This window comes from Oratosquilla oratoria, chromosome 2 (assembly GCF_046742065.1).
Source record: "Oratosquilla oratoria isolate Oo_2021 chromosome 2, ASM4674206v1, whole genome shotgun sequence".
Lineage (NCBI taxonomy): Eukaryota > Metazoa > Arthropoda > Malacostraca > Stomatopoda > Squillidae > Oratosquilla > Oratosquilla oratoria.
In genome coordinates this window covers 60,834,803-60,842,098 of record NC_134778.1, presented here as the reverse complement: position 1 = coordinate 60,842,098, position 7,296 = coordinate 60,834,803, and the positions used below count along the sequence as shown (strand labels likewise).

The following is a 7,296-nucleotide window of genomic DNA, read 5'->3' as shown; positions in this document are numbered from 1 at the left end:
GCACATGGAGAGAATGGGTGAAGAAAGACTTGCAAAAAGAGTATGGAAGGCAGAAGTGGATGTAGTGAACTTGAGAGAAAGACTAAGAATGAGATGGATGGATGGGATGAAGGGGGTCTTGGGTAATGGGGGGAATGTCTGATGAGAAGGGAAGAGAGAAGACAAGAGGCAGGTAACAGTAGAGAGTGGTTGTCAATGGACGATGTACTAACGCGGCCCGAGGGTATTTCTTTCGTCTCTATTTACGCATGAGGGAACGATAAGGGAGGGTCACCATGTCAATGAAGTGGAAGGGGTAAACCAGCTTAGGCTGCCGGGGCCAGCTGCGGATGTGCTCTGTCTTGCTGCATTACTTCTGACCCGGGTGATAGGTTGTTAGGATTGGACCTTTATTCCTTCTTTCACAAGTGGCTAAGATTGGAGGGAAGCAAATGGATGCTGGATAAGTGTGGGACTGATGAATGTTTTGGATAGAGATAGAGAGTGAGAGAAAGAGAGAGAGAAAGAGAGAGAGAGAGAGAGAGAGGGAGAAAGAGAGAGAAGAGGAAGAAAAGGAAGTGGTACTATCTTCCTCATAAAGGGGTAGAGGTATTTTAGTATATAAATAGATTTATCTACTCATCTATTTTCAAAGACGGGGGCAATAGTTTATTGTTATTGGACCAACGTATGCACACCGTAAATACGTTTGGCATCCCTAAACCATGATACAATGCTAAAGGGAATTTACAAGAAAAATGGCTAGAATGACCTTGATATTTGCTATGACTCGTTGGTTTTATTAAATGTATACTAATTTTTTTTTTTTTTTTTTACAAAATTTTAGATGAAAGTTAACAAAGAGAACAAGTGGCATAAGCAGACACGGCATTATTTGCCACCTGAGTACAGTCAATTAACTAACCTGGTAGAACAAACGGTAATAAGATGATACGCAAGCGGAATACAAACGAATATGTTATAAAACTTATGCAAAATATCTGCGCAAATGGTACTGTTGTGGTTTGACAAATAAAAGACCAAATTCGAGCAAGGTAGGGTTATACAATTTCTCCAAATTAGCCTACATCGAGGGGGATTTTCTAGACTCGTTTAGTAAAGTAAAAGGTTGAGAATATTTAATTTAATCGAGATTTCTGGATGACATTGTTTTTATTTCAGAAAAAAATGTTCAGTGAGTATCCAAACAGGTTTGAACATGACAAAGTAAAAGCAAAGTAATAATCAACTCTAAAGTTCAAAGTAGAATAATTATATATGACTAACGGTAGAAATATAGAAGTTGAAGAGTATCATTGCTATTTGGTCCAAGTACTGAAATCTACTATCAACTATGGTGACGAAAAAAGTCCCAATTTTTGGATAATGTGTGATGAATATAGCAACATTAGGGATCAAAATTAAAAAAAAAAAAAAAAAGTCACGTATTCAAAACTCCCCAACACCCTCACCTTCATCCGGAGGTGCAGCCTCGAGAGGATGACACTCGGTGTCTTGACAGGACCCGATATCTCACTTTCAACTTTATTCCCTAGTTCCATATTTTCACATAAGGAGATAATAGGCGACTGACCGTTCCCCTCTTAATTCTACAAGCTGGTGACAGAAACTGTCCCATATGTAGACAACAATCCAAAGTTTATCACTAGAGATATTTACGGAAGGCCTCGGGGATCGTTGCCAGCCATTGCGGGGCTGCGGGCTGTGGCAACAACTATCGTCATTAGTATGCGAATATTATGAGAAGTTCCATGTATCTGCAACGCAGCGACAGATAAAACCGACATATGTGAAACTTGGAAACTGATGAAAGTTTCTGAGTGTCCAGTAAATAGGAAGAAAATTGCTGTGGAAAATATTAGTGGACAAGAAGAGGGGCACACTGGCTACGAGAATAGATTTAAGTAAGATGTACCATCGAAGCGATTAAAGATCGGAAGTTGAATTTGGCAAGACAAGTAGAGAACTGGATGGTAGACGGAATAAATGTACTATGACGACATGAGAGAAGATGCAGGGTGTGCAGGAACTACGTGGCAGAGATTGGAAGAAATCTTTGTTTGCAGTGGATTCCGAATAGCTGACGATATCTATACACACATATGTTTGTGTGTGTGTTGATGTATGCTTGCGTGTGAATATATGCCGTAAATCCTACGTTTTGCTCCTGAAATACTTATTAAATACTCTACGCACCCGCTGCTGTGTCTATTCCACCTTACACCAGCTTCTCCTCTAATCCTCCCTCCCGATGTTCGACCGCCCATTCCCTTCCTGTCTCCGCCTTCTGCCCTCACCTTCCCTCTCAACCTCACGTTTTCTCCACCCCTTTCCACAAGCTCCGCCCCTCAACCCCGCGCCAACTTATATTAGCGCGGTGCGGGCACTTGCGAGCAACATTAGTTTTCTAGTTGGAGTGAACGTGTGTGTTGTGTACCTGTGGATCCTGTGAGCTTTAATGACCAACCCAAGACGCCTCCTTCTCTTCCGCGGGATCTATGCCGCCCAGACAACTCGCGGGTGTGTGTGTGTGTGTGCGTTCGTCAGTGCTATCGACCTTTCGCTCTCGCACGTGCGAGTGGGAACGGGTTTTTCCTCTGTACCTATATAACGTACGCATTCCTGGGCACGTTTACGTGCGCACGTGTATAAACTACGACCCTACTTTGGACTATTTCCGGTCGTCTTTTTTGCCCCCCAAAAGTGAACAGGTAGGTAACAGACTTTCCAGCTTGTTTACCTAAATGATATGTTTAAGGAGTATAAGAAAAATATGCCTCTCACGCATAGCTGAGTACCCTTTCTTGTGTCTTGGTATAAATGACTTGCATATTTAATGGGAGGGACAAGTCGCTTGCCCTGTTGCAGGTTGCTTACTCACGTTGTTGTGTAATTCACTAGATACTGCTGGGAACATGAGAAACGTCTGGAGAATTGATTCAAATATACTGACAACTCGTACCGCAAAAGTATTGTGATCATTCTTCATATATTAGAAAGGAAAATACAGATGTAGTTTTCAAGTTTTTTTTACATGATGAATTGCAAAAACTAACTGTACAATTTTTGGTTCTGGCTTACTCTCGTACTTTCTTGTTCAGTTCAGAAAAGTTACATCGCACTGAGTCTTGGCAACTTGTTGCCATGACGTAAGTAATAAACTTTGTGGATTTACAGTGCATATTGCATTTTACCGTCTTGGTTCTACCTGTGCTGCTTGAACAGGTGTAATCTCCGGTGTTGCTGTAGGATTTTTCAAATTATGATTCGAAAGTCAATAAAAATCGAAACACAATTGACAGGGGGACTCTTCATCAATGTAACACAAGGAAAAATCACTGCATAAAAGAATATCTACTGCCCCGTAATGTAGTCAGGAACTGATTTACATGTCATCTATTATAAACTAATGTTATCCTGTCAGGAATTTTGTACACTATTTCTCATCCTTTCACAAAGATATTTCCTGATTTTTTTCTTGATATATTGGGCACTTGCTACTGTTTGTTATATGTTTGTTATCTTTATAGTTATTATCTGTGCACTTGTACATCTTTCTTCATTTGCATTGCATTTAGTGTGTATGTGATTATGTATAGATTTGTACAAAGTATGTGGAAACAGAAGAAAGAAGAGCGAATAACGCTGATCAACCTGTTTCAACTTACGACCGTCCTCTGCCAAGCAGTGGTAGTCTCATAGAGACCTGGTTAACTTATCTAGTAGGACTGCCATGCAGCAACATAAGGTGCTCCAGGAATCAAGCAGCCCAGTGAGATGAACATTAATATTCCATTAATAGTATAACCATGAGGGTAACTGGTAGTTTGTGTCAGGCCACTTGTATAATGAGTTAATTATTCACACATTAAGCTGATAATGACACGGGGAAAGAAGTTGCAAAAACAAAAGTAGAACGATAAAAAATATGTTATGGGGGTGATGAGCTAGTTTAGATTTAAATTGAGCAAGGGATGAGTCTATTATTTCAACAGGTAAAGAGTTCCATTGGTTGATAACACGATCTGAGAAGAACATTTTACCTACCTATGTACTTGTATGGGGATTAAGATATCGTGTTTATGACTTCTCGTTCCTTGATGAGGTGACATAGTATATACATCATGAGGTTTAATAGGAGAAAAGTTGACATTTTTTATAGCAGTGAATGAAATCAGTTCTCAACTATCCGCCCTTGATCGAATCAATATAGGTTTAAAATAGAGAAGCAGTTTGAAATACTGACCAATTGCTTTGTTCTTAGTTGTTGAAATTAATAGAAATATGAAGTCGCTATGAAACCCTGAATCCCAAAAAGGACAAATAAACTCGAGCTCAGGTCTGACATCAAAGATGAAGTGGAGGAGTGGAATATTGTAGATTTCGTCAAGTTAGTTGCCCCATCGAGCTCTAGTTACAGCGTCTCTGATGTGTGACTTAAATTTTACTTTAGAGTTTATAATAACTCTTAGGTCTTTATATGATGAGCCTCTACGTTTATCGGTTCCATCTAGATGGTAGTACTGTTATGTGATTCCGTTCCGCACCTAAAGCAAAAGTGAACATATTTGTTGGATGCAGATTTAAGACCCCAAGGAGGTATTAGTAGATTCCGAAGTGTTGATATGGTCTTGAAGATTTTGAGAGACTGACAGTGGTGAATTGCTAGGGAGTTGCATACATAGTTTCAGGTCATCTAATGAAACATATAGTTCCAAGTATGGTTGGCTCCAAAGTAGCTGACAAATAAAAGAAATAGCAGCGGTCCAAGAACTGACCCCTTGGGGGATACTCTTGGCGACAAGTAAGGCTGTTGTGGGTACCATTCATGAAGACGCTCGTGGTTCTGTGGGCCAGGAACCTCCAAATGTCCCGTTGTTTCCCTTCCCTTGTCCTTGCGTACTTGCTGTTATAAGTCCATTTTGTACGTTTTTACTCATTAGTACAGTTTCTGCCATTGTGGTTGAATCCTTGACGCTCAAAATATTAAAACACACTTTGTTTTTTCACCACCTTTTTCACACAGCGGGAGCTGGCAATCGGCTAATGCTATAAACGGGTGAGATAGAAACAGTCCCACATTAATGCAACTCAGATAAGTCAAAAGTCTCTTCTGTTAGATCTAAGAGAGCCGGGACAAGTGTCAGTTACTGATTGGATTCTCATTTCCCATCAGTGAAACTCGATGCAGTAGGAAATATTGGAATGATACCGTTATTAATTTTATTTACTTATATATTTTGATTTGCCTTCAAAGCCCATTAAACCATTCCCCTTATCGAAAACAAAGGTATCTCTCCTATTCACAATATCCACTGCAACTTCAACATTAACACTAAACCATACGTCAGCCTGTTATATCTCTCAACGCCCCTAGCATACCCAATCTTACACAAAACCACATTAAACTAAATATTACACTCCATTACACAATGGAACTCCCCTTTGCCAAAGTAAAATTCCCTTCACGATACCATGTACTGCTAGATTGTTCAATATACGCAACACCCCGTATTAACTACCCATTCTGTCATCTACTGTACTCCGTCAAACAGTGCTGACTCCACACCAAATCCTAGGCGACAAAACAGCAATGCATCTAACATCTCACCACATTTCCCTACAGGAAACAGGACTATTAAGCAAACTATAGAAACCTTTGACTAACTAAACCAACATATATATAAGATGACACCTGACAGTGGTTCGAGACATCGAAAAAACAGAATAGTTAATTATAGTCCATAACAGCAACATAACTAAGGTTTGTCATGGTGTTTGATAAAACGAACAAACAAGTCTAAAGGAGTGTGATCCAGTTATAACTGGATAAGTTTCGTTCGGTTGTTTCATTAGCATGCATATGAAGTTCGCGCTACAGAACGAAAGATGGAGATTACGGAATAGATCAGGTTAGGACCAGATGTAGAAATCAAGACTGAACCAGGAAGAAAAAATCGAAACGTGCAGAAAAAAAATTTAGTTAATAAAACACTTGAGCCAAAAGATTGGCATTCAAGAATTTCAAAGGAAAATAAAAATGTTATCCCATCAGAAACGAAAGAAGAAAAGAACAAACTGTCACGACTGGGGGTGTACCAAGAGTACAGAATTTATCAAACTTGATTCATATAGAAAAAGGTGAACAATCGAATCCTCAAAAATACAGGTCTACCGCCTCAATCGTAAGAGAAGGTATAAAATCAAGATGTCATTGAACATTACTTGGAAAGCAACTCTCCAGTAAATGACACCGAGTACTGTTTCAGACATAAACATTCAAGCGCAACTAATCTTCTCGAATTTGAAACAATTATTTCAAACTATGACTAAAGGAACTTTCGATTTGATATATCTGCATTTTGACAGAAAAATATAATATCCCACACAGAGAAACTAACCTTACTTCATATAGAAGAAATAGTTTGCTAAGCTGAATTAGCAATCGACTGAACAATCATAAACTCCAGATTGTTCTGAATATCAAAATGTCTAGTTGGAAAGATGTTACGAGTGGAGTTCCTCAGGGTTCCGATCTAAGATAATTTCTGTTTATAGTAGCTGCATACAGTATATCTATGACAGACTGACTACTGTACCCAAATTTGATGATAAGCTATGCGGAGTAGCGCATGATCACTCGAATCAACTGGATATTCAATCAATTTTAGATAGAAATTAAATCAAGTGTAAAGATATGCCCATAGGTAGAAATTAGAAAATGTTACTACGTACAACTAAGCAAAGCGGAGAATGAAAAGAATCTTCGTGTAAACATCGGCAACGGCCTTAGATAATGCAACCCTTGTACCCCCCCCCCCCCCAGAAAAAGCAAGTAAGGTTCTATTTAGGACAGATTCCATGGTCTTTTGATCATAAGTCCTCCCGCATTTGGAATATATTGTTTCTGTGTGGTCCCGAATTTCGTCAAACAATTGACAAATTGGAAAAGGTACAGTGGCAAGCCAGAAAACTGATACCAAATATCAGGAACAAATCATACAAAAACGGTAAAACATTTTATTCGGGGTGAGGGTGAGAAGGTCTTCAAGATTTTCAAATGAAATTGATAACATTAGAATTTTTTTTTTTTTATTTACATTAGATATTAATCAGACGAAGGAGTGGCATCAAGGTGTCAAGATGTTGATTAAATCTACAGGTAAATAGGAATAATATTATCAAGAGATTAGTTTAAGGATGGAACACATTTCTTATCGTGGCGAGTGCAGTACAATTCAATTTTTTTCCTTAATAAAATGCTGTAATTTATTACATTTTATCTTTACTTGTTTA

General features: G+C 38.8%; 1 protein-coding gene across 1 annotated transcript in view; it reads left to right on the top strand.

Moving 5' to 3' along the window:
- The first annotated feature begins 2,385 nt into the window (after nt 1-2,385).
- Nucleotides 2,386-7,296, top strand: part of LOC143039378 (hatching enzyme 1.2-like) — a 27,461-nt gene continuing 22,550 nt past the window's right edge. The window contains exon 1 of the mRNA XM_076209304.1: nt 2,386-2,711. The gene's annotated coding sequence lies outside the window, so the exon portion shown is untranslated. The remainder of the gene's footprint in view (nt 2,712-7,296) is intronic.